This window comes from Hippopotamus amphibius, chromosome 2, assembly GCF_030028045.1.
Source record: "Hippopotamus amphibius kiboko isolate mHipAmp2 chromosome 2, mHipAmp2.hap2, whole genome shotgun sequence".
In the NCBI taxonomy this organism is placed as follows: Eukaryota; Metazoa; Chordata; class Mammalia; order Artiodactyla; family Hippopotamidae; genus Hippopotamus; species Hippopotamus amphibius.
The window spans coordinates 67,894,214-67,921,821 of record NC_080187.1 but is presented as its reverse complement, the minus strand read 5'-3'; the positions used below and the strand labels follow the sequence as shown (position 1 = coordinate 67,921,821).

The 27,608-nt window shown below is 42.4% G+C and overlaps 1 long non-coding RNA gene across 1 annotated transcript; it reads left to right on the top strand.

Moving 5' to 3' along the window:
* Positions 1-27,608, top strand: LOC130846060 (uncharacterized). The gene is made up of 3 exons (XR_009051503.1): positions 1-115; positions 823-939; positions 27,496-27,608. It is a non-coding gene; the product is annotated as an uncharacterized LOC130846060 (long non-coding RNA).

The window sequence follows — 27,608 nt, the reverse complement described above, 5'->3', positions numbered from 1 at the left end:
TGCGAGTGTTCTGGCGGCCATCTCGGTGCTGTGTGTTCTGCCCAAACTGCACAAACCGTGAGACCAGGGCAAGAGACCCCAGGAGGAATAGTGTTTCACGGCCTCATGCTTTCTGGTATGTGCAGAGCCTTGGAGCTTGGAAGAACGCTGTGTTGACCAGTGTTTGGTGTTGAATGAGGTGGGGGTGAGAAGACAGGGCGGCATGTGGTGGTTTCTCCTTCCTGCTTCTATGAAGATGTCTGGCTGGGCCCAGAGCTTACAGCAGTTCATGAGAGAGGTGCAGGACTGGGGTTGGGGGGAAATAGGAATCCTCCCAGATCTCCTCAGAGCTGATGGGGGATATGAAATAGACAAGAGGGCCAAGGAAGGAAGAGAGCGGGACCAGTCCCTGAGGAGTGTCCATCACCGGTGCACATTCCATGGCTCTTCCTGAAGGTCTGTGACAGCTCCCTGAGCAAATGAGCTACAGGATTTCCCTACAGACCGAGCTTAGTTGAAGCAAATGTAAGAGCACATTTTCTTCGCTTGTTTTTCTCCTTCATAAATATGTCTATTTTCCCCTTAAACATCTTGGTCTGCTCTCTCTAACCTGCCAAAAATGGCATCCCTCATCACAGGGACTCTGGATGTACCTTTGTCAGTGTGACTGTTCCCACAGTGGGCATGACAGGATCCCCTGGGTACTGTTCCTGGGTACTGTTCCTTGTATAACACATTCGTGTTAATCATGAATGGGAAGAGCTCAGTGCTTGAAGGGGCAGACTCTTCAGGTGCATGCGTATATCGGTTAGTGATCTTGCAGCTGTGTTTATTGTCAACCAGAAAATATCAAATGGCTTATGCACTGAAGAGGGATTGCCAACTATTCCGATAGATATCCTGAGAGACTGGCATGAAATCCACTGATTTCCACCATGATTTTCCAACATGCCTTCACAGGTAAGCCACTTTACTTCTCTGAATCTCAGTTTCTGGAAGGAGTTGATCTTTGTCTCAGTTGTAACTTTAAGCTCAAATTTTAATTGCATATTGTTTGATATGATATGTACATATTACATATATCAAGAAGTGTGTGTGTGTACATATATATCAATATCTATCTATCTACCTATCTATCTATCATCATCTTGATTGTCTTGAGGATTAAAGAGATATAGATGTAAAGTCCTCTAAGCACAATGCCTGGTGCATAGGAGTCAATAAATACCTTATGAATCAGTTACTATTTCTATACACATATGGCTAAGCCACCTCTGACAGAAACTCACAGTTGCACTCATACCTGATAGCTGAAGGGGTCGAGCTGCTTCCCTTGTCCACGCATGATTGCTGCCTGCAGTGCTGGACACCTTGCAGCCCTCCTGCCTGGTTCCATGGAAGTGCTGGAATCTCAGGACTAGAGGGTGGGACTGTTCGCTCCCATCTACTCAACACAAGAGGATGAGAGTCCCCTGCTGCTGGGGCATCACTTGGAGTGGCTGATCTCCCAGCAACCTGCCTTGCTCTGTGGAATGAGTTTTCCATGGGACAGTTTGTTACATGGTACTTGGTTCCTTGGAGCAGTCCACAAAGGAATCTTGTATGAATCAGGGATGAGACGTATGGCACTCAAATTAGGTAACTTAGGAGAGTTTAATAAGGGCATTGTTTACAAAGATGTGGGCAGGATGTAGAGAAATCACAGGAGATACAGAAGTAGCCAGGAGAATGGGAACAGGGAACCTTAGGTGCCACGTCTAGGCCTGAAGAGACAGTGGGAGTAGAACTTGTCAGAACTTGGAGACAGAGAGCTTTGTGGGGAGGGCCGCCAACCGGGATCCTTTGATACAGACACATAATTGGCTTGTGCTAAGTGGGCAGGGAGCAGGGGGCATCAGCATCTCTACCTCAACCTCCCCCTCCCCATTGGGTGAATACATCTGGAAGCCAAAGAAAAAAGGGGGCCAGTGCAGGGGGATGCAGGCCATTCGGATTAGCCTTTTGGGGCAGGTAGGGCGGAAGAGAGCAGAGTGGGGATTCCCGGTCGTCAAAGGTCTCTGGAACACAACCACCATTGTTCCTGTGGAATGATGGGTTCCAAGTGCTGAACAACACACTTTCTTAGCTTTTAGAACACCACCTCTTTGTAACCTGTAGAGTGCCTTTTTCTCATGCACATACATGTTTTGTGAGTAAAAATATATATCTAAAAGTGTCTACACATGGACTAGTTACTACTTAATTTTGAGAGCAAAGGAGGAGTTTGCTATTAGTAATTATACTGGTGCACAGGTAAACTGGCACCCTTCTGGGGAAAATGAAGCTTATGACACCTCAACTAAAATGCAGTGAGTTGGATTCTATAAGCCCGGAAGGAATCTTAATTTCATTACTTTGTAATCACTTGTATCCATTGCAGATACGGTATACACGTGTGGCAGGTACTCCTTTCAGATAGTAGGTGTACCTGAGAGGTACAATTTGAGAAAATATCAGCTCGAAGGAGGCAGGTCCCCTATCTTGAATATTGCTTATAACTGCTATACTCTATGCTCCAAATGTCCCCACTAACGCAACCATTCCTTTGTGTCGAGGTATTTTCTCCCACATAAGTATAAATCCCCGCAGAAAGATTTGATATTAGGCTCCTTTGGCTGTGGATAATTTACTGGCAACAAGTTTTTCAAGTTCCGACAATCCTGAAGATGGTTTCCTGTGTGAAAAGGATATACAGGAAGGGCTTTTTTTTTTTTCGATGCGGGGAGGTGGCTGAAGGGTCTTGAGTTGTTGGCTGGCTAGGAAGCCATCTTCTGGCCAAGGTGTCCAGACTACACTACCTCTTCCTTCATTCATCCGCAGCTGCAGCCCCAGCCCCAGCCCCACATCTATCGCCATCTGACTCATGATCACAGATCCTTCTTTTAAAGTCAACCAGAGCTGTGTTTAATGGATCCCCTGCTAGTTCCCCCAAGTCTAGGCTGCACCACGCTGTGATACTCCATATGATTTAAAGTCGAGTTCAGACGTGTTATTAAATAACAATGAATCCCACAAGAGAAAGGGTTATTCCCTGTAGCTGACACTGCTGCTTAGCTGGTGAACCCCAACTTTTTTTAAGGTAAATGTCCATGAGAGAAGGTGACCCTATGTCCAGCTCAGGGGTAAATCCAGATTGCTCTAAAAAATCATGAAAATGCCAGTACTTTTACATTGGCTTACAAGAGGGCATTAGACCAGTTCTAGCCAATGAGACATGAGAGAGTGTCTTGAGGGCTTCTGAAAAGGATTCATAACTTCTTGAAACTACTTCTTTTTTGAGTGGAGTGGAGATAATGCTTTTGCCGCACCCAAATTATCTCCCAGTGCGGCTTCTGATGCATGAGACTACCTCTACATCTTCTACATATACTGTGTCCTTTTACATCTACTGTGTAGTACACTGAGGTGTATTTTTACATCCACTGATGGTGTGCTTTTGGTTTCTCCTCCCCAAACTTCACTCTGTTAATTTTTCTTTCTCTCTGCAATCATTATTCTTCTCCTGATCACAAACTTCTCACACTTGGTCTGCAAACGTAAGCAAGTCTGTACCATCGTAAGACAAACCCCTGACCCTGCCTTCTCCTCCAGCTGCTCTGCTTTATCCTTTCCAGCGCTGCCCATCCTCTTGCTGGAGCTGGCTGGATGCTGTGTGTTTTCTCCATTCCCGTTTGTTCCTCTGCTCTCTGTTTTCTGACATCTGCATTTGTGCCCCCACTGAAATCTTTAATTTGATGAACCCCCTCCTAGTCAACAGTCAATCACTTTTATTCAAGCCTCCCATTATTAACTTCCAAGCTACTGCACCCTACTCTGGGCCAGGTACCATCCTAAGGCTTGGGTCATAGCAGGGAACAAAGCAGACCAAGATCCCTGCCCTTAGGGTGTTCACATTTCAGCATAACAATGGAGTAAACTACATAACAATCAGAAGATCTAAGTGCCAGTAAAAGTCATAAAGTGGAGCTGGAAGAGAATGGGGACACAAATTGGATAGGCAAGATATATTTCTTTTATTTTTTTATTTTTTGGGGGGTACACCAAGTTCAATCATCTGTAAGATATATTTCTTAAAGATAACGCTGAGCAAAATTTGAAGGAGGCTGAGGATCAGTAATTAAAATTCTACTGAAATATAATCTCATTTGGGTAATGCCAAAGATGTGCCAAGTAGCTATCTGAGGGAAGAGTATTCCAGGTAGAGGGAAGAGCTGGACGATGACCTCAAGGCAGAGTGTGCTTGGTGTGTGCTGAGAACATGGTGGAAATTGAGTGGCTGGTGTGGAGAGAGTGAGTAAAGGGGTGTGAGGTAGGAAGAGTGTCGGAGAGGAGATGGGCATCGTGTGACCCTGGGCAGTAACATCCAAGTGACCTCAGGGATGTCGTTTGAAGATTAAATGACCCTTTAAACAATAAAAAGAAAAAACCTACAGCAGGTGAATACTGTAGCTATCTGTTAAATGTTAGTTCCGCTGCAGTAAGTCTAGCTATGTTTTATAGTAAATGCTAGAGAAGAAAGATTATCTCAACTACTTTGTGCTATATTGAGTGTAGCAAGATATAATCAGATGATTTATAACCTTCTGATTGTGATGATGCTTTGAGAAAGGGAAATTTTGGTTATGACATGAAAAACAAAAGAAATGAAATGATAATATGAAAAGCATGCACTACACCATTTAACACGGTCCTGTCCAATGGAAATATCACACAAAGCACAGATGAGATTTCAAATTTTCTAGTAACAACATTAAAAAAGTTTCAAAAAAGGTGAAATTATATATAAAATTATAGATAAACAACAGGGGCCTACTGTATAGCACAGGGAACTATATTATGTCTTAAACTATAATGGAAAAGAATCTGAAAAAGCATATCTATATATATACACACATGTATAATTATATACCTAAATCGCTTTGCTGTATACCTGAAACTAATACAGCATTGTAAATCAACTATACTTCAATAAAAATTTAAAACAACAAAAAAGTGAAGTAAATTTGAATAACATTTTATTTAACTTTGTCTATCCAAAATAGTGTCATTTACCATATAATCAATATAATGAGATAGTTTACATTTTTTAAAACACAGTCTTCAAAATCTGCTGTGTGTTTTATACTTACAGCACATCTCAATTTAACCCAACACACTGTAAGTGCTGAACAGCCCTGTGTGGCTAGTAAACACTGTATTGGACAAGGCAGGTCTAGTATATTTTACTTTATTTTATTTTTATTTTTTAAATTTATTTATTGGCTGTGTTGGGTCTTCGTTGCTGCACACGGGCTTTCTCTAGTTGCAGCGAGCGTGGGCTACTCTTCATTGTGTTGCGTGGGCTCCTGTTCAATATGAAAGTGTAAATTTCCCAGGGGTAATGAAAAAAAGTATTTATTCATTCCATTACATTCCAAACAACATAGAAAACATTAAATTGGCCTTGGTTAGTTTGTTCTCCTAGGAGAAGGGTCAAGAGACTTCATTTTTTTTTTTAAGATTATTTATTTATGTATTTATTTATTTATTTTTGGCTGTGTTGGGTCTTTGTTGCTGCACATGGGCTTTCTCTTGTTGTAGTGAGTGGGGGCTACTCTTCGTTGTGGTGCGTGGGCTTCTCAGTGAAGTTTCTCTTGTTGCGGAGCACAGGCTCTAGGCTCAGGGGTTTCAGTAGTTGGGGCACACAGGCTCAGTAGTTGTGGCTCGAGGGCTCTAGAGCACAGCCTCAATAGTTGTGGCGCACGGACTTAGTTGCTCCGCGGCATGTGGGATCTGGGCAGGGCTCAAACCTGTGTCCCCTGGATTGGCAGGCAGATTCTTAACCACTGCACCACCTAGGAAGTCCTTAGTATATTTTAAATACTGAATAAATGCCAATTATTATTATTAAAAACAACTGGAATGTGGAAATATGCTTAGCTCTGGTTTTGCGGGAGGAAGAAATGGAAAGTTTGAGGCTTGTATCAAACAGATTCCTGATGATCTTGTCTGCTATTTTTCCTGCCTTGCCTCTCATGGCTGTCTTGTCTGGAATGGCAGAGTTCACAACTCAGAGTTAATAAGAGATGGCTCTGCACAGGAAAGACGTGAGGCCAGCCTGTGAGTGACTTGAGGGGCCAGGAATGTGAGTTCCTGTCTCCTGGGGCCCGTCTGTCACAAGTGTCCCCACTCCCACTGCACTCACTCATGTCTCACCACGCCGTGGATCAGTTCATCCAGGTCTCTGCTTGGCCTGGGTCACACAAAGAATTGCTACCCAAGGGGTTTCTCCACAGAAGGTATCTAATTTCAAATAACATTTCAGCACCTTTGAGAGTGCCGTCATGGCAAGAGTGATGCAATTAGCTCCAGTGTTGGTAGCAGGGGATGGCAGGAGCTCAGAGAAGGGCGTCAGGAAAGGCCCCAAATCTTAGCTATGTTTTTCCACTAAGGATTTAATTAGACCACTGCTGTGTCAATATTCTAGCATGCTGCCAGCCTCTTCCCTTGGATGGAAACAGGCCAGTCTCCACACAAGGATTCAGAGGGTAACTGTGGCTCCTGGAAGGGAAACCAGCTTTGAGAGACCACATGGAATTTTTCCAAGGTAGGGAGCATGGGGTGCGGGGCTTTGGTTGCTACATGGCTTTTGACACTGCAGTGTGACAGTCCCAGGCTCTGTCCACAGCTGCACCCCAGACTAGGAATAAGGGCCTCAAGCCCTGTTTCAAAGGCCTCCATCAGAATGACCTCACTTCCTTTTTCTCCTCTACCAGCTTCTCTCTTCCTCTTAGGAAAAAAATGTTCCATGGACAAGCTGGGGCTACCATCCTGACTCCTCAGAACCCCAATTCTTAGCCTTTCTTCTGCTTATAACAACTTGAATGTTGCATCTGTCATTTCCCATCCTCTATGGGGCTCCAAGGAGGTGGCGCCACTATCCTCATGTGGAATGTTTGAGTACGTGGAGGAATTGAGAGATTAAGTAACTTCCCCAAGGTCGCTAAGTCTCAGACTTTGGATTTGACTTGACTACTCTGCTTTTCAAAATAATAGTAATCACAGTAAAAATAATAGCAGCAATATGTAGTAACCACCGAATAAAAGGAAGCCGTTCTTATTACACAAATTAGATAAATGCATAATTGGCATGTTGGCACCTCTCTCTTCCTGCTACTGGGCCAGAAATGCTATCATTATACAGACTTGCTTTGCATTTTGACGAGTAAAAGCAGATCGCCACGGAAGCACTGTCTCCTTCAGGTGCTACCAGTTCTTGAGTGATGCAGAGCCAAGTCCTGAGGAAAGGAGACAGGATAGGAGCTTGAGTTAGCAGAAAAAAGGTGGAAGGGAAAGAGGCACAGGTTACCAGATTGGAAGGGTCCAAATGTGGATTTCCTCCCTTGAATTTTGCATGTGGTCCACTGCGGCAGAAAGTGGACTGCTCACTGAATAATCCACTCGCTCCTCTGCATTTTCCAGACTCTCTTGCAGTTAGATTAGGTCACGTGACTTGTTCTAATCACTTGAAGTCAGAGTATTGTTTATTCCTTCCTGACCAAGAGGCTGTATATTTCCTCCATCCCTCCTTCCCCTACCTTGGCGATTTTGGAGATCACATGGTCCAGAGGGCTAGAAGGCCGAGGATGGCCCCTGAATCCCCTCAGACTTCAATATGATCAAGAAAGAAGACTTCATTGTAATATGCTACTGAGATTCCAGGGCTTATCTGTTACTGCATCATAGCCTGGCCTATCCTGACAGATACATCTGATTAGCAAACGTCTCCACAATCAGCAGTTTTCAGTCGCCTCTCTATGAGCCAACTTCTGCCTCTCAGAAAGCAGCAAAATGGTGCTTCAGCCCAGGTCTGCTATTCAGAACCCTTCCCTCACCCTGAAATGCAAACATCATCAAAGTCTTTTCCCAGGAGCACTAAGGTGTTGCCAGCATTCCACTGCCTTTGGCACAGAACAGAGCTAGTCATTCCTCCTAGGAGGACAGAGACACTTACAGATAAACATTTGCCCATCTCAGGGTTCTCTGCACATTTATGTTTTCATATTTGCCTGGTTTTTATTTCTATCTCATTGGGAGATCCTCAATTTCCTGCTGATTCCTCCTTCCCTCTCCATGTCTCAACTTTGGGGCAACCCCAGAGCTACATCCTGGGACCCCTTCTCTCTGGGGATCTAGGTGATCCTCCTGGTCCCATGCTTCACATACCATGTGTATGAAGATGTTTCTCACATTTGCATCTCTATCCCTGACTTGGAGCCCAGAGGACTCTTTTACCCAGATGCTTCCCTAACACTTCTACTCTGAAAGTCGCTGAAAACAGCATGCCCATGAGGAGCCATGGATTTGCTCACCCTCTCGCTTTGCCAGATCTCCATAAATGACACTACTCTCTTACCCAGCTGAGCGGATCCGATCTGGGCCTCCTCTGTGATTCCTCTCTTTACCTGAACTTCCACATCCAATCCATCACCGAGTCCTTTCAAGTCCAGCTCCAAAATGTATATCCTGGATTTGTCCATGTCTTTCCATCTTCATAGCCACTGACCTCGTCCCAGAGGCCACCTTCTCTCACCTGGACTGAGCCTCTTGTTTGGTGCACTTGCTTCCAGCCACTGTTTCCTCTCTCTCTCCCTTACGTAGCAGCATAGGATATTATTTAACAACTTCATTCAGGTCCTATTTCATCCTGCTTAGGAAATCTAGTGGCTTTTCATGACACTTTGAAAAATAATCTAAATACCATAAAAATATATTTTAAATATATTATATATTTATATTTTAAGTCATATATAATATAAATTGTCATATAATATATTAACATAAGTATATAAATTATATTATATTAGTATATTGCTATATATATAAATAAATATATAAAGTTTTTCTCTCTCTGTACTATGAAACACATTGGTGCAGCAGTCCTCCAGATACTTTTGTAGAAGTCCAAGAAGTAAGTAGAACTGCTGAACATGAAATTTTGTTTTGATACACAATGCCAAATTGCCTTCTCCAAATATTACACAACATACATTCCCAGAAAACACGCTGGAAAGTGAGTGTTTTCTGCATCCTCTGTGCTGTGACAATTGTTAATCATTTTTCATTCCTGTTGTGTTATGTATTAGAGATCATCAGCGTTGTGTTTATGTGCTGATCTCCAACTACAATACGACTGATATCCTTCTCCTTGATTTATTGTATTTGCCTTTTATGAATTTCTCTTCATAATCTTTGTAAATTTTTCTATTAGGGTGTGTATCAGTTGAAGTTCTGGGCTGCAAACTGTAGAAACCAATTTAAGCATATGGGATATTGATTTTTTAGGATATGTGGTGGTTCACGGAATTGACAAGAAGGATAAAAAATGAGGCTCAGAAAATGGCTAAGAATAAAGGCAGGACTGGGTACAGAAAACACAGCCAAGGTCATGGGGGAAGGTGGCAGTGGATTAAGCTGCCACGAATGGACACATTTCCTCCCTTGACTGCATTGCTCCCAAGGGTCACGGCACTCTCAAACTGCCCAGTCTAGAAAATGGCAAATGTCTACTATGGGGCCTGTCTTCTTCTCATTGTTTTGTACCAGCTTTTTATACATTGGGGTATTGATCCTTTGTATGTCTTCTGTGTTGGAAATTTTTATTTCTTCAGTTAGTATTTGCCTTTTAACTTTGAGTGCTTTTAGCCATATTGAAATTTAAAATTTTCTTCAAATAATTATAGAATATTTTCAGGGGTTGATGGTTTCATGGTAGGTACCTAAATTATTCTTCCTTAACCCCAGATTCTTCCATAGCATCAGATAGCTCCTATCTGTGGTAGATGGTGGCAGTAATGACCCCCAATTATTCATGTCTCATTGTATCCATACCCTTGGCTGGTTCCCTCCCAGATTAATCAGCACTTGCTGGTATGACTTGCTTTGGCCAAAGAGCAAATGTGCTGCAAGCAGAGGCTTGAAAAGTGTTCATACATGGAGGTTTGCTCTCTTGGAGCCCCACTACCCCTACAGCAAAAAAAAGAACCTAGGCTAGTTGGCAGGGTGGTATGAAACCCGTCCAGCTGATGGCAGAGATCATCCAAGCCAGCCCAAACCAGAACTGCTCAGCTGACCAGTGGAATTGTGAGAAATTATAAAGGTTGATACTTTTTAAGCCACTAAGTTTTGAGGCAGCTTGTTACACAGCAAGTACAAACTGATACACCAACCATACATTCAACTCCTTTAAAAAATGCTGTTAATAATAGTCCTCTATTTGTTTCCTGACTATAGCTTCTCAAACTACATAAACTTCAGGAGAGAGTAACTTGGGACCTAGAAGAACCCATATGTAGTTCAATGTCTTCTACAAAAAAAAAATCATTTTGTGGAAGCTCTTCACAAAGGAATGCCACTGAGAGAGGTCCCTCCCATTGCCTTGAGAAGTGTTTTCTTTAGGTGATCCAAAGGATGACATGGTCCATCTTGCTTCAATTTTTGCAAAAGGCAGAATAAGAAATATCCACGTTCATTCATTGATGATCTGATGGTGTGCTCAGGTCTCTCTGGTTGAACAGAGAATTTCCTGGCTCTCCTAATCTTTACCCAGTTATTTTCTCACCCCAAAATCACACTTGAGTTTAAGCTCTATGTTGACAATTACCCATCACTGGTCCTTCTTATCATTTAAAGTTTTCTTTGCTATGATCTGAGGGTTCTATCCACAGGAAGATCAGTTTCAGCATTTACTCAGCCCAGCATTTTGTCTGCAGAAACATGGGGCATACGATGTGTCATCCTAGTTGATCCCTTTAATGAAAGTCCTGAATTCACCCAACATTATTCTGATTGCAGGATTCGGAAAATGCCTTTTGAAAAATCATAGAGTGGTAAACACTAAGAGACTTTGGATCTACATAATCCAGTCTCTTTACTCAAGGACACAAGCTTCTTGCTGACAGAGCTAGGGCTAAAATACTTAAAGTTATTTTCTCTACTGGCTACACATCAACTACTTAATATGGACATTCTGGCAGCTCCTGATGCTCAGTCCTTGTCCCTCTTCTCACTCTGCTCTCACATCCAGTGAACTCACTCATTCCCAGATATGTAAATACTGCTTTGTGTCTCTGACTTCCAAATTTATATTTGTAAACTCCAGGTTCGTGTATCTAATTGCCTGCTCACTATCTCTCACTGGATGTTTTGCAGATGTATCTAAATTGACATGTTCAAGACAAAATTTTTAATGTCCAACTGGTCTAGCCCTCTCCACCTGCATGTCACTGCCCTCACTCAGGCCGCTAGTATCACTTACGTGGACTCTTCCAACAGTTCTATAGGTGATTCTAACAGTTCCTGAATCATTTTCTTTCTTCTTCTTTACTTCCCTTCCAACCCATCCTCCACATAGTATCCAGAATAATCTTCTGATTGTGTAAGCCAGATCAAATCATAGTTACTAGTTTTGACCCCTTCCAATTGCGCATCGAGTAAAATCCAAAATCCTCACTGTGGCTGGAAAGCCCTCATGATCTGGCCCCTGCTTATCTCTCACTGCGCCTCATCTCACTCTTCCCCTGAGCCTCTCAGGATGAGCCATATGGGGTTTCTTTCAGTTTCTGAAACATGCACAATTTTTCCCTGCCTCTGGGTCTCCAGCTCCGCAAGCCTTCTGCTTGGAAGCACCTTTCCCTCCTCTCCTCACACTCTAGGCCTCAGCTTAAATATAACATCCTCTGATGGGCCTTTTCTTATGACTTGCTCTTCTCTAAGTGAGCCATTTATTTGTTCTTTTCATAGCACTTATTGTAATTTGTAATTCTTTTATTAACATGTCCTTTTGCTCAAACCCATTTATTGCCACTACTCTGTAAGTACTCCAAGTCTGCCAAATCTGCCTTGCTTCCCATGACATACTTGTTAAATAAAAATCTGAAATCATCGCATATCCCCAAAACTTTATTATTATAGGTTGGATTCTCATGACTCCTCAGCAAGAGGTTTTTCTTCACTAATTAGATCTTTATAGACAAAATTATTCTTTTTCTTTTTACTTGGAATTCTGCTTTCTTTTCACTTAAATACAGGAATTTAAGGGCTTGTTTGGCGGGAGCTATGCCTTTGGCTTATTTACTTTACTTTAGAAAGCATGCAGATACTTAGGACACTGCAAAGGCCCATTGACATATTTCCACGTCTTTAAAAAAATAGCCATGCATTTTTAAGACCTCCTCTACCCTCATTGCTTTGGAGAATCTCAATTCAAGCAGATGAGTTAGAATTATTATTTCTAACACTCTGAGCCTCATGGTCTTTAATGAAAGACCCCAACACTTTATTCTCACAGATTTGATCTGTATAAATAAATCAGAATGGAATGTTGCTGCAAGGAAGAAGGGTTTGAAGAATCCATTGAGAAGAGTCCATTTGCTGGTCAGCAATAAGTAACTTAGGTCATGAGATTTGTTGTTAGCCCAGAGGGTGATACCATGGAGGCAGTGGGGGGTGGGGGGGGGTGATTGCAGAAGAATCTGTGTCTTTACTGACCTCCGGTCATCTGCTTGGATAAATTCCAAACTGCATATTGTTTCCTTTATTACATATATTTCAGATTAGTCCTTCTGGAGTTGATGTGAGCCAGAGAGGTCCAAATACATGAGTTGTTCAAATGGACATGACTTGCATAAAACAAAATCCCTGAGTTTCTAAAAACAGAGTTCTCCAGTGCGCTCCTGATAATAGGAGCACAGCCTGAACATTCTTTGAAGAATTTCCTGGGCATGTGACTATTTGTGAAACTGAAAGGAAGGAAAGAATTGGAGAGCAGAGTCTACAACGGAGATAGCTGGTACATCATCATGAAAATCTCCAAGGGGAGAGGGACCATCCGTCCCAAATTCACCATCTAAGACTTTCTTGAACTTTTCAGATTTGCAGGATACACACATGTCTGTTTCATGTGTGCCAGATAATGAAGTCCCACACGCCTGCGTCTGTGAAGCCATCTCTTACAAAGGGTGTCTACGGCCATACATTAGCAGGCACTTTTTAAACACTTTTCACTGATGCACCTTTAAAAGTAGGAAAAAACTTTTTGAAACCCCAATGAGTATTTTCTCAGCTCAGAAAATAGATGACCTAAATCTGACCCTGTCTGCTGCCTTGTGCAAGAAATTCAACCACATTTTCCATATTTTAATGCAAAATGCAGTTTCAAACACCAGTTGCCACGGGCAGAGGAAAGCAAAATAATTGTCCCACAACCCAATTTCACCATTACCTTTGCTGAAGCTGGCCCAGGTTCAGCGTCTACACGGATGCGCACACCTGCAGCCTGGGCTCCCGCTCCTCCCTCAGTTCCCAGGAAGCCCTGGGCTGGAGGCACCCAGAACAAACACCACATTTCCAGGCCAGCCTCTCCCGCCCTGCCCCAAGGCCAGGCCTTCCTCTTCCTCTGCTTTGTCACCCGGCTGGGAGCCTCTGGAGAATAGCCCATCTTCCCCTCTTCCCTCCGCAGGGAGTGGTGGTTTGGGGCCCAGAGGACATTGTGGCTCCCGGTTTGAATCTGTCTCCCAGAGGAGGATTGACAGAGCCCAGTTTTGAGATTATTTGGAGTTGGTGATCAGTGAGGTGTCTTGAGGATGGTGAAACCAACTGTGCTGGCTTAGTCAGTGAGCTGGATAAATGCCATTCTGGCATTTTCCTTCTGTTCACTTAAGGAGAACACAGTCAGAGTGCAGGATGCGCCCCAGCAGGAGAGCTGCCACTGCGGAGACGATTCCTCAGCAGATGCTTGGCCGGACCTCAGCTGTTCTCTCCAGTGACATCAGCGTGACAGGGAGATGTTTGTTCAGGTGATGGGGCTTGAGTGGGCCTCAGGCCAGACCCCATCCCCAAGGACCAGGCTTCCAGCCCTGAAAGGCAACAGTCTCCACACTGGCTACATGCTGTATCTTCTCAACCTGAAAAGTCTGACTGACTTCTGTCAATTGCACTTTGCGGTCTTGGCAGCTCAAGTGACATCCCTCAGAGACGTTGTGGGCCAGCTACACACCACATGGTGGGGGGAGGGGTGTAAAAGCTACGCTTGGAGGTCCCCACCACGGGTGGGTCTTTTTACCTTTCTCAGTGTGGCCTGTCACCCTGCTGGGGTGGAGTTTGCTCATGACCCTGTGGTGGTCCCGGGCTAGAGCTGCTGGTCTCCAGAGGGCTAACACCCACATATATTTGCAACTGATTTTGTCTCTCATTCACTGGATTAGGTATCCTTAATAAGTCCTCTCAGAGGTTCAGGGACTTCTGAGGTTTTGAATGTCCAGTGTTTGAAGTTCCCAGTATTTAAAAAAGCAAGAAACACCAAATAGTCCATAAAAAAACTTATGATATAGCTTCCATGTTCAGTCTACACGGTGTATTTCCAGAATGGTCTGATATCCCTCACTAGAAATGACAACAAAGGCAACATTGGGGACTTTGTGAACGTGACGATTGGGCCCGATAGTTGCTCCATCCTCAGCATCTGCCTGCAGACTGCACTCTGCCCTGCCCTGTAGGCTGCTGCTCCTGCTCTAGACCCTTCACGGGCACTTTGGCATCACTCAACTGAGAGCAAGATCAAAGAGGCCTCTTAGCTGGGAGTTTGAGTTTTACTGTTAGTGGTTGATGACTTCCTGGTAAGTTTTTAGCCCCTGGTGACAACAATTTTCTCTTTGTTTTTGAACTTCATATTTGCTAGGGGAGCAGGGATGCCAGTGCCAGACCCATCTCAGGTATTCTATTACCCATGTCCTGCTACCCACCACTGCAGGGTCTCTCAAGAAGAAAGGACGGGCATCTTCTCTTTGAGGACTATCCCTCATTAAAGCAATGCATTTGCCACCATGGTGGTCCTGGAATTTTCTTGCAGAGAGTGATTCTGGAAAGGATGAAGGTACTCACTACACATTCCCTCCACTCTCCATAAGTTCCAGTTCTCACGTAGTTAAGCAAGTCATGTGACTAGTTCTGAGCAATGCACTGTAGGTGGATGTGGTTTGTGTCATTTCTGGGCTAAAGTATAGAAGCACTGAAGCGTGACCCCTCTCAGCTCTGTCTTCATAGGACCCGAACTTCTGGCGAGAGTAAAAACCCCCTCCCTGCCATAGACCTGAACATATAGCAGAGTGAGAAGTAAACTTCTGGTGTGCAAAGCTATTGAGATTTCAGAGCTCACTTATTACCATTGTATAGCATAACCTGCCCTAACCAATACAACACACACTTAAAGTAAATTTTTTTAAACAATTAAATCCCAAAATATTGAAAATACTCTTAACGTATGCATATTATCGTATATGTAAAAATATCTGCAATTAAAAGGTTTTGGTTAATAAAATTCTTTCTGTGCAACAAACAAAATGAAACAAAAATGAGCATCTCTTTATTTTTGCATGCATTTTGCATGCTTAAGCACATGATGCTAAGATTGTTACCTAATGTGGGCAGTGGGGTTAGGAGTCTATAAATCAGTTTTCTCTGCAGGGAATAAAACCTCAAACAGTTTATGGTCCAAGGAAGCTTGAAGAGTGGGAAAAAGTCTGGAAGAAGAATCAGGAGATTGAGAGGCCATTGGATATTTAGGATCAATCTCTGAATTGAGGCTTAATTCAACCTCCAGGGTCTGTCTTCACTTACTCAATCCCACCATGGTCTGTCCCCCTCTGAGCTGCTGGCAGTGGTTATCTGTGCTTTACCTTAGCTACGGTCTATCTCGTGTTGTTCATCCATTCGTTCCAAAACAGGTTTGCCAAGCCTGGGATGGGGCCTCATGTTAGATGATGGGAATTTAGGGATCTAGGCCAGTCCTTAAAGACCTCACAGTCCAGTGAGAATTTCACTTACAGTCCATTCAGGGTTTCAGAGTTGCTAGGTCTTCTCCCTCCTTGTGGGGAAGAATTTTGTTCCTTGTTGATCTTCCACAGGTCCTGGCATAAGGTGTGGAGGCCGTTTCATAGACGGTTGACATGTGTCTCTGCTGGGCACACTTATCAGCCAGTGGGTCTCTCTCGATCTTTATTAAAATCCATTCCCAAAATGAAATGGTTCCCCTGGTTTTAGTTTAGATCCATTTTCCCTTCCTGGATGACTACAGCCTGCTTTGAATTGCTTCACGCTATTTAATTCTGGCAAAGTCATCTCCATTTTCCATCCCTAAGACTTACTCAAGGACATCCAGGGTTTGTAGTTGATAGCAAGCAACTGTGTCAACTTGTACATTTGCGGGGGTAAAGGCTGCGAGGTGGAAAAACACCCAGCCGAAATCTGACCTGCTCACGAATATGTTCTCTTGAAGTGCCATTAACGTGAAATGCAGTGTTTCGTGGGAAGATTATCCCAAACATCTCCCTTTTCTCCATCACTGGTATTCAACTTGAAATGTACTCTTTCCACGTACAAGTCAAAGCAAGACTTTCCAAGTGTCAGCATCACAAGCTCGAGCTAGCTCTTGGCAGTGAGCTGGGTTTCCTTTTGCCGCTGGCAGAGTGCTAGTACCCGAAGCACAGCTAGCTGAGCAGAGCCACACCAGCGGACGTCCCCTCTCCCCACCAACCCCAACCAGGTGTGAAAGAGCACCCTGTCCTGATGGGTTCACGGTGTGCAGTCGGAATGACATATCTATATCCTTAACAAAAACACAAAACTTTGGTAGGGCAAAGGGCTAGCATGTTCTCTCTGCAGCTAGATGGACTGAAAGGGCTGCAGGCAAACAACCAGCATTTCTCAGCAAGCTGTACCAACACGATGAAAAAAGAGAGAGCCCAAGCAGAGGAGGGCAGCTCATGAACTGATGGTGCCAAGCCCCGTCAAGTAAGCCTTTGCAAACTCGATGGTAATCAATGCCACCCAAGGGTACCAGATGTGCCAATAAAAACCTCTTGCACCTTTGGCTGAATGTGACTTGAGACTAGCATTGGGTGAGAGGATCTGTTGTTTCCAGGCACTCCAGACTGCCAAATACAAAAGTGACTCTTTTGATATTGATAAATGATGTGACACATGATTCTCCCTATAGAAATTGTGCAAATCCTTAATTATGAGGGTGCTTTCTCAGGGGCATATTAGAATATTATGCTCAATTGAGTTGCTATCTTCACCTTTGCCAAGGCTTTTGTAACACTGCACAGTAAGCTGCCCTTAGAAGTTTTTGCTTTTGTTTGTAAATCATCAGTTCAACTTGCATTAAGGATTCCAGGAATTAAAAAGAAAAAAAAAAAAAAGGTCCAGAAAAAATTACATAGAGTGAAATTCCTAAAGTAGGGTTTTTTTCCCCTTTTGGTGAACGGGTCACAAGCTTGCAATTCTAAACAATCTCACAATTAATTCTTGAGCTATGCAGTCCAATTAGAACAAATGAGTCCTTTCTGGTTTAATTAGAGATGAGTATGCGCCTGTGAGCTTATTTGTGTAAAATAAGTGCTCATTAAACAAGGTTTGGATGAGGTTCAGCTTGTTAGAAATGCCATGAAAGGGGAGCTTTCTCTCACTGTCTCTGGCCCCTTTAACCCCTTAAATGCCCAGAATGATCTCAGATGTGAAGAATATAAAGAGTATCTTTGCAGAAGGCTGGTGAACTTGAAAGAGGTGATGCATTTGTTGGAACTGTTGGTAAACAAGGCCGTCCTCTCATCTCGGCATATTTCTGTCTTTTCCCCAGGCCCCTGGAGGAGGGAAATCCAGCCAAGGGGCTGATGAAGGCCCCTGGAACTATAGACAGCACGGGCTCCATATCGTGTGTGTCCCTCCCTTCAAGCCTCCCTACTCAGAGCCTGAGCTGTGGGTCAGCAGCTGCAGGGCCGCCTGGGAGCTCGTTAGAACACGGGATCTCAGGCCCCCGCCCCAGACCTATGAGAATCTGCCTTGTATGAAAACCCCCAGGCGATTTGTGTGCACATGGCAACTTGAGGAGCTCTGGGATAAAGGCAGCGAATGGTGGAGATTTTATTTTAAAAGATGAAGGGCCCTTGGGAGCCCCAAGGATGTCACTTGACTTGAAGAGGAACGGGCCCCTGGCACCCCCACCACCCTGCCAAACTCTCTACTAAAGACTCACATCTGTCCCCTCCTGCCTCACCCTCTAGTAAGCTGTCAGGACTAAAAGGATGCAGGTCAAGGGGCAGCCCCTCAGCATGTCTGCGTCTTGGGCCTCTCACCCACCTCCTTAGCACGTCACCGAAGCCCTGCTGGCTCTCTGGCTAAGCGGAGACATGATTTCTGCCCTTGAGGGCGTCCCACTCTCATGGGCTGATGCTGGAGGGAGAGGGATAGGTGGGGAAAGTCATAGGACCCCCCAGGCCTAAGATGCCACCAGCGACAGACTGATCAGGAGAGCCAAGGTTAGAAAGGCTACATGTCTCCGGGGAGGAGGAAGACTCTGTCCCGGTGGGAAGGCTCCATGGTGTAGTATCCTGACTTGTGCCAAGAGACAGCTTCCAAGGCTGTCAGTGCATTAAAGAGAACTTATCAAGGAAGGGATGGAATATGGGGATATGTGTATAAAAACAGATGATTGAACCTGGTGTACCCCCAAAAAAATAAAAAAATAAAAAAAATAAAAAAAAAAAAGAGAGAACTTAACTTGCCAAGTGGGTTAAGTGCCACCTTGATTTATTATTCTGCTCAGCAAGAGTTTGTCCATTTTTTTCTCATTTATTTTGTCAGAAAGTAAAACTTGGATATGACAAAATGTCAGCCTCAAGACAGCTACTATGTGGCCTGAGAATCTCTATGTTGTTTAGCACTGGCGCTTTCTTTTAAGAACCCGGTGGAGAGAAAATGTTATGCTCCTGCTTCACCATGTGGTGCCTGGAACAAGACTGAGCAGGTAGTGACAGATTTTAAATTTCTGTCCTCCCATCCCAGACTCTGGAACTAATGTCATTGTTAATCAGGGAACACTGAAGGAGCCCAGATCAGCAGGGAAATTGTCATCAGTGAGCCTCATAGCTGGCCCTGGTCTGGCTTGGTACCCTGCTTATTCCCACTGCCCTGGTGATAGACCCAGCCCTGAAGCTCTCACTGTCCCGATGCTGGGGCAAGACCACAGGCATCTCTGCACAGCCTCGGCTGATGTTCCCTGACCCTGAGTTCCAGCACGTGCGATGCTGTCTCCCCATTCCTGCTCCCTCTCAGCTTTTGTTGGTGAAACAAGAACCTGGAGAAAGAACAGGGCAGGGAATGGGGAAGGAAGCATTGCTCCCTCTCTGTAAGCATGATTTCCTTAAGACCAGGATGATGATGCCATACATTGGCTTATCTAATGGGGAGGGAGTGTTGGAAGGTGATGTGGGAGAGGCAGGCTGAGCTGGGGCGAGACTAACTCTAGAAGGGCCAAAAATAGAGAGCTGGGATCAGGTAACCATGTACCTTGCTGCAACACTTAAGCATCATTTAGAAAAGTTCATTTGGAGTTCTGGTAGAAGTGTTTAAATACGTTTGCTATTTGAAAAAAATCACGTAAGCAAAATATGCTCAATGTTTAAAAATAAGAAAATAAAAATTTAAAGGATGAAACATCCCTCATTGACCCACCACTCTTAACACTTTTGTATATCCTTCCATATTTTATATATAGAGAGATAGTTGTAGATTTGGATGTATAGTATAAAGTGCACATACTCATTTGTATTGCTTTTTAATTACTCCTATATTGTGAACATCTACAGTCTCATTGTAAGTGACTGCATAGTTTTGTATTGGTGCATTTACTACCGTTATTGCAGCTGATTTGATATTATTGATTATTTAGGCTGTTTTCTATCTGTCTATCATCTATGTTTTACTACCTTAAGTAGTTTTAAATCATATTCTAAGAGTTAAATCCTTGTCACTAGCCTTAATTATTTCCTCAGAATAAACAGCTAAGTATACAATGGGTTGGTTGAAGAGAATTTGTGCTTTAGGAATTTTGAATCACATTCCCAAACTGTTTTCCAGAATGCTTGTACTGCTTTGTACTTGCTTGTGAAAACCACCTTTCTCACTCTAGTCAGTGGCTTCTGGGAAAAAAATCTCAGTGGTTTGGGGCCAACAATTGGAGTCAACTTTTATCATAGTTCCCACCCAGAACCCTCCTGGGGCTTTCCTTCAGTGACAGATAAGAGAAAATCTGAGCCTTTAGGAACCTAGAATCCAGATGATGGCATCTGGAAGCCTTGTTCTTATTGCTGGTCTTTCTAACTACGTACTTGGGGGAGCAAATTAAACAATGGAAACCCGCGGCTCTCAGGGGGATCTGGTGTGAGCCTTCAGGTGTCTGTGACGTCTGGGTGCCAGCCAGGAGCACTGTGGATCAGGAGAAACTACTACAGGTTTCAAGACTGCCTGAGAGCCACAGCTATAGGCAGCAAGAAAAAGTACACAAGTAAGATGTGTTCGAGAATGAAATCAGCTGAGCGAGGAGGACCAATGTGATGGATCAATCAGAGCAGAAGAAACAAAGGATTGCTTAACTTAAAAAAAAAAAAAAAAAACTCTCAGGGAGCTGCATTCATACAGCACTCTCCCCACAGAATTTCTAACTACAATGTCTTGCTAATTAAAATACTTAACAGAACTGATAAAGAGAATAATCACTGCTGATGACTAAGTTAAACATTTCATAAAGGAAAAATGTGAAAGGAAGGATGGAAGGAAGGAAGAAAAAGCAAGGCGTGAAATTATAAGCAACTTGGAGAATTTAAGAAGACCTTATATGCATTATTGAGGACTTTCAATAAGAAAAAAGGGATAGAGAAGTTATAAATAAATAATAAAAGAAATCATTTTGAACTAAAGAACTTCAGTTTTGAAAAAGAAAGTGTTCAGCAAGTGTCATGCAGGATTAATAGTAGTATTATTGATATGATAATATGATAATAACACAGACCAGACCAGAGCTAGCCAATAGAATCTCCTGCAGTGATGGAGTGTTCTGTGCTGTTCCCAAAGGTAGCTACGAGCCACAGGGGGCTACCGGGTGTGTGAAATGTCACTAGTATGGCTGAGGAAGTGACTTTTAATGGTATTTAACTTTCGTTAATTAACATGTACATTTAAATAGTAATATGTGGCAGGTCACTGTCACACAGGACATCTCAGATCTAGACATTTCCTGATGAAATTTCTGGAATGTAAGCATCAAGTTTATAAACTTCCAGACAAATGTAAATGCTTGGAATCAGATTACTATTGGACTTCTCATCCGCAATACTAGAAGTTAAAAGAAAATAGAAGCATATTTACAAACTATTAAAAGAAAATGTGATTAAAAAATCCTCTGTTCTGCCAGAACGTCTTTTTATTTAAGGCCAAAAAAAAAATGGAGATTATATATGTACCTATTCAGAAAATTTAACACTTTTATCTGAAAAAAGACGTAAGAAAATGCTCTGAAATATACACAAATGAAACCAGAGCAAAGATTTACGTGCAGGAAAGATACAGTGGCAAGAAATTTTGGTGTGTTTATGAATCTTATAGAAAGGATAAGATGTGACTAGAAACTGTGATTAAATATTAAATAAAATTTTTCAACCACAAAAAATTAAGGAAATAAATAATAATCTGACAATTATAAAAATGCATTATCTCTGTGTATAAAGAATATACCAACTTCTTTTATAATTCATGGAGTAGGGACAAAGATCGATTTTTGTCTTTGATTAGAATGAAGACCTAGGAAATTTCAAATAAGGGGGCTTTTGTAAATATCCTTTATTCCCACACCCTAAAATCTAGAAGAGCTCTAACAAAAAGATGTTACCCAAAGTCTTAATTAGTTAAAATTTTAGAAACACTTATCTAAATAACTTCCCATATGAAAAAGTAAAGATTGGAATTAGAAATTATACAAAAAAATTAAAATGAAAACTTAGGGAATACAACCAAAGCTACGCTGGGAGGTGTATATATATATATATATACATACATATATATATATATATATATACATACATATATATATATATATAATATATAGCCTTTATTATATTAAGAAAATTAAGTATATAGAGAAGAATATAGTAAATGAAAGGAGTTAGGAGAAAAGGATTAATAAAATAAAATGAAATTAATTAAATTAAAAAATAAAATAAAAAACTAGTTTTTTAAAAGATAAAATATATAAAGCCATAGAATGAAATGAAGAACAGATAGAAACCAAAAATTCAACATGAAGAATAAAAAATAAAGCATAATGATAGATACTAAAACAAAACTATAGGTGGATACTGTATGCAACTTTAAAATACATTAAAAAAATACTGGAAATTGATGATTTTCTAACAAAATATAAAGCAACAAAGTTGGCTCAATGGTAGAAAAATAAACATACCAAAAACCTACCAAGCTCTGTTGATTTTCATAGCTAACATTCATTTTATATTCAAAGACTAGACAGGCTCTATGTTATTAACATTTTCTGGTTTATAGAAAAGGATGACAGTTTCCCCAGTTCATTTCAAAGTATCATAATCTTAGTACCAAGATTTGAGAAAGATGGCACTGAAACAAAAATTATAGAACAATCAACGTATGAATAAGATGACAAATTTTGAATAAGAAATTACCAAAAAATATTCAGGAAAATACTTTAAAAATGAATATCAAAGCATAACACAGTAGGGTTTATAACTGAAAAAATGGTTTACCATCAAGAAATCTAGGAACATAATTCTTAATTCAATTAAAGGAGAAAAAACAAATAATGATATCAATAGATTCCAAAGAGGCAGGCGATGAAGTGTGAAGGCTGTTCTTCATCTTCTTCTAACTCAGTTTAGACAGAAGTAAACTAAGTAAATATGCTAAAGACTATAAACAAAACAAGAAGGGTAAAATGTTTTCAGCAGTTTGAGGATACGAGAGGGTGCCCATGGTCACTGATATTGTTCAACATTGTTCAAAGGTTCTAGAAAGTTAAATCAGCAGAAAATATGTTACCATGAACCCCCCCCCAAATAATCTCTGCTTTCAGAAAATACCAATTATTCCTAAAAAACTTGAAAGATTATTTAAAAAACATTTAGAATTCATGAGATTTGAACAAAGCATATGTGTTGAATATACATATAAATATACAATATCAATGAATAGTCCTTTTGTTCAAATACAGCAATAATTAGTTAGAAAAAGGAAAGGGAAAACCCCTATTTACAATACATACAAACACTATAAAATAATCAGGAATAAGTTTAATAAGAACAAAAAATGCTATAAACTTTATTGAAGGACTTAAGGTAGAAAAAAATAGGGAACCATACCATATTCTTGGAGGAAACACTCCACATCTTAAGTCTGGACCCTCATGAAATCACTGGCTACGTGAAAAGCATTTCCCATCAGAATCCCTCTTCCTTTTTCTATGGGACATTAGGATGTATCTCCTTTTTTGAAATACATATGAAAGTACAAATGTGTAAGGTTTTCTAATAAAAATTTGAAAAAGGAAAATACTGAGGTGTGGCAGAGAGGACTTGCTGAGCCAAATATTATAAAACTCTGGACTCAAAACAGTATGGCACTGAAATTAGGGCAGGGAAATACTATGTGAGCCCTCATGCTCCTGGGCGTGGGCAGCTCTGGAGGAAAACTGAAATGACAGGAGAAGGACATACAGAGTTTTTCAAATTGGTGTCTGTGGATATTCGTTGGGATGTGTCAATTCTCCCCGCAAACCTAAAATGTGTTTTATTTGAAATCATAATGGCAAAAAATAAAAATAATCCTGTTTGGGGTCATTTGATGGCCACTGATAACTAAGGACTGCCACCAAATCGCCCTGTTATATTTGCATTTACAGTCACGATGCATTTACCATTGTACTGGTGATAAGTAACACGGATTTAATAGTCCTGTACTAACAAGAATAGAGGAAGATTTAAAACCTTGACAGTGTGTTCATGTTGAATGTCAAATATCATTGTGGCTTGGTGACAACAAAAGTTGACATCAGTTCAAGAAACAAGAAAGCATAAGGCCTTCACATGACAAGTATTCTCAGCATCTCCAACTGGTAGAGGGCCTGCCCTGCAGGACTGAGTACCATGTTCACTTCTGATCAGCTACTGTGTCATGGCAACACATTTTTAATTTGTGTTAATTTGAAGTGTACTGTTTTTGTGATTTTATTTCCATTTAATTTGCAAAGCAGAATTAGTTTGATAGTTGTAAGGCTGTAAAAATAAGGAGTTTAAACCTAGTTTATGTTTGCGTTTTGTAATAAAAAATAGCAAGCTAAACAAACTTGGATAGCATTGGCACAAGAATAGAAAAACAGATCAGTGGAAAGATCAGAGGCTCCGAAAACATAGTTCAGAAATAAAGATATATGTGAAGAAAATATGGGATTAAATAGCATTTTATTTTAGTGAGAAAAGAATGATTAATAAATAATGGATATGAACATAATTAACAATCCCTATAAATGAAACAAAGATAGACCTTTGCCTCACCCTACTTACAAAACTGCGCTTTAGGCAGAGTTCTCCACGTTGGCACTGTTGACATTTGGGGTTGGACAATTCTCTGTTGTGGGGGTTGACCTGGGCATTGTAGGATGTTTGGCAGCATCTTTACCCACTAGATGGCCAGTAGCCTCCTCCTCTCCCCAGTTGTGACAAACAAAAATGTGTCCAGATGTCATCATGGGGAGGGGGGAGGAAATTGCCCCCAGTTGAGAACCGCTGGTTTAGATGTACTGAAGGCTTAAATGTAAAAACAAAACAAAACAAGAAAACTTCATTATCAGCATCAGAAATGTACCAGCTGTATTCATAAGAGAAACTTCTATGGCTATACTTTTAGAGGTAAAATCTGTTTATACAGATAAACAATCTGATATCTATCTATATGGGACTGATTGATTAAACCGTGGTGCTTCCATGCAGCGGTGTATTACACAACTGCCAAAAAGGTTAAGTTATCTCACTGAGAAGGACATCCACGATATAACCTTAAGTAGCAAAAGAGATTTACAAAATTGTTTTAAGGGGAGAACAAAAGCCCTATGTATGTGTATGGGTGGGTGTGTATAAACATATATTTCGCATGTTAATGTTGTGGAGAGAACACCAACCAAACTGCTAAGCCTGGCCACCACGAGGAGCAGAGGCAAGACCCTGTAACTGGATTAGGCTAAGCGTGGGAGACTCTGGCTTTACTGCTTCTACTGTAACAAGCACATGATGACTCTGCAATCTGAAAGCAAAAGCCAGTGGAGTTTATGTAGTTCAAAGACTTGATTGTTGGGGCAAGGGGAGACATTTACGGCTCAGTGTGCAAGTGCTGTAACTTAGTGATAGATATATTTTGAGGGGCTATAAAACCTAGTGGGGTGGGGTGGTAGGTTGTTGGTTAGAAGGTGATAGTGGGTTGAAGGCTGATCACCAAAAGATCTGTGTGGGTCCAAATCCCTGCAACCTATGAAAGTGAGCTTATTTAGACGAGATCGGGCGCGTTCAGGGTGGTATGGTCATAGACGAAAGTGACCTTATTTAGAAAAATGGTCTTTGCAGATGCAACTAAGGATGTTGAGACAGCATCACTCAGGACGACCCAGGTGGGCCCTGCATCCAGTGATGTGTATCCAGATAGGAACAAGGCAGAGAGAGATCTGAGCCACACAGAGAAGGTGATGTGAAGAGGGAGGCAGACTGGTTTGATGGAGTCATAAGACAAGGAATGCCTGGAGCCACCAGAAGCTGCAGGAGGCAGCAAACAGATTCTCCCATAAAGCTTCTGTAGGGAGCCCAGCCTAGCCCACAGCTTGGTTTCAGACGTCTGGCTTCCAGAACTGTGAGAAAATAACTCTCTATTCTTTAAGCTATCCAGTGTGTGGTAATTTTTTCCAGCAGCCACAGGAAACTATGAGGGGGATAATTTATTTTCTATGGGATGGTTGAGGGACGCTTCATTAGAATGGTGGCCCTTGTCTTGCACCTTAAAGAGACGTGGAAGAGGGAAGGCGGCTGCTCTGGGCTGGGGGTGGGAGGGTGGCAGGGAAGCAACATGAGCAGAGGCCGGAGGGCTCGGGGCAGGGCTGGGTGAGCGCGGCTGGGGTGTGCCACGTATTTAGTGGAGGGGGTGGGGTGAGCGGTGAAGCATCATGTTTTGCTCCTGATCCTTTTAGTTGGAGAAACAAATTCACAAACAATTTAGATGTATTTTCTAAGAAGATTGAGCAAATTCATGTCAGAGTCAGAGCTCTCTTAAAATCAACCTTCAGTATCACATTCACACGTGGGGGAAGATCACAGCCCTGCAAAGTCCCCAGAAAAAGGGAGTGTGGGCAGTGACTCCTTGGATTCAAAAGGCAGCAGCTTGTTGGATCTTGAGGGCTCCATTCGCAGCCAGTTTGCTCACATTCCTCTCAGATGGCTTGCTTCGGCATCCATGTAATCCCTGCCAAAATGGGAAGCCCCCAAGCGAGGTAGAAAACAAAATATTTTCATCATTTGACATGATAAAGCGTGTGGCTCTTGAGTAAGAAGAACTGGCACAGCCACGGGCATGTTCTGTCTCATCCCATCCACGCTCACTCCAGGGGAAACAAATCTCCACCAGCCAGCGTGTCCGAGGGGGTTCTCATGGCCCAGGAGGGAATAAGAACCATGCCCTCTCTTTGAGAACCATATATGGCTTGACTTTCCACCATCACGGATTCTGTTGCTGGTTCAGCAATTTCTGTTGGAGGTGACCATGCATCTCCCTGTTACCCTTAGCAATACGCTACTGCGGAGCTTCTGGTGGTGCATCGTGAGATCAAGAGGGAGTGAGCTTAGAGCCAGAAACGCTTGCAGATGTATGGTTGAAATATTTGTTTCACAGAACTGCCAGCTATAAATGGGATGTGGATAAGCAAGAAGGCAACGGCTTGCATGGGTGGCCTTGTCTTCATGGCAGAGATATTTACCAGAAGCACGCACCACCGGGGCTGACTCTGGATCCAATGAAGCTGCTAAGTCATCACTGTGACATGGCTCACAGCTGCCCTGTGCCAAGTCTTTTCCCTCACTGTTCAAAACCCATCCGTAATCATCTCCAAAAACTTCCATGAGAGGCTGGGGGCTCTCACCCATTGGTAGTATGCCATGCATGCAAAATCCTGTCTCCTCTGTGGATGGTGGAGGGTGTGTGTGTATATATATGTTTGTGCATGTGTTTCTGTGAGAGTGTATTAGTGTGTGTGTGCGTGCGCGCACGCGTGCTCCAAAAGTCTCAACCAATGCAAAGTTCTAAAAGCTCAGGGCCTGGCAGCATCTCAAGTGCATGCTGTGGGAATTGTCACTCGTCCCCCAAGCAGAGGAAAGACTGAAAACTTGGAGCAGGGGCACAGAGGATGCAGAGAATACTGCAGATTGGGGATTCACCTGGTGGGTGACCAGGAGCACCATGGAAACAGCAGTATGTGGGGAGCAGTGGAGGTTACTGAGGAAGGAGGAAGGCAAGGCTCATCTCTGGGCTTCTGTCTCCTGTTCGTAGCCCATGTGGACCAATCAGACACGGAGAGAAGATGGTTAGAAGCTACTGTGATTATTCAGCACTGGCAGCCGACGCAAGAGGAGACAGGATGAGTTGGAAAACAACACTTCTCT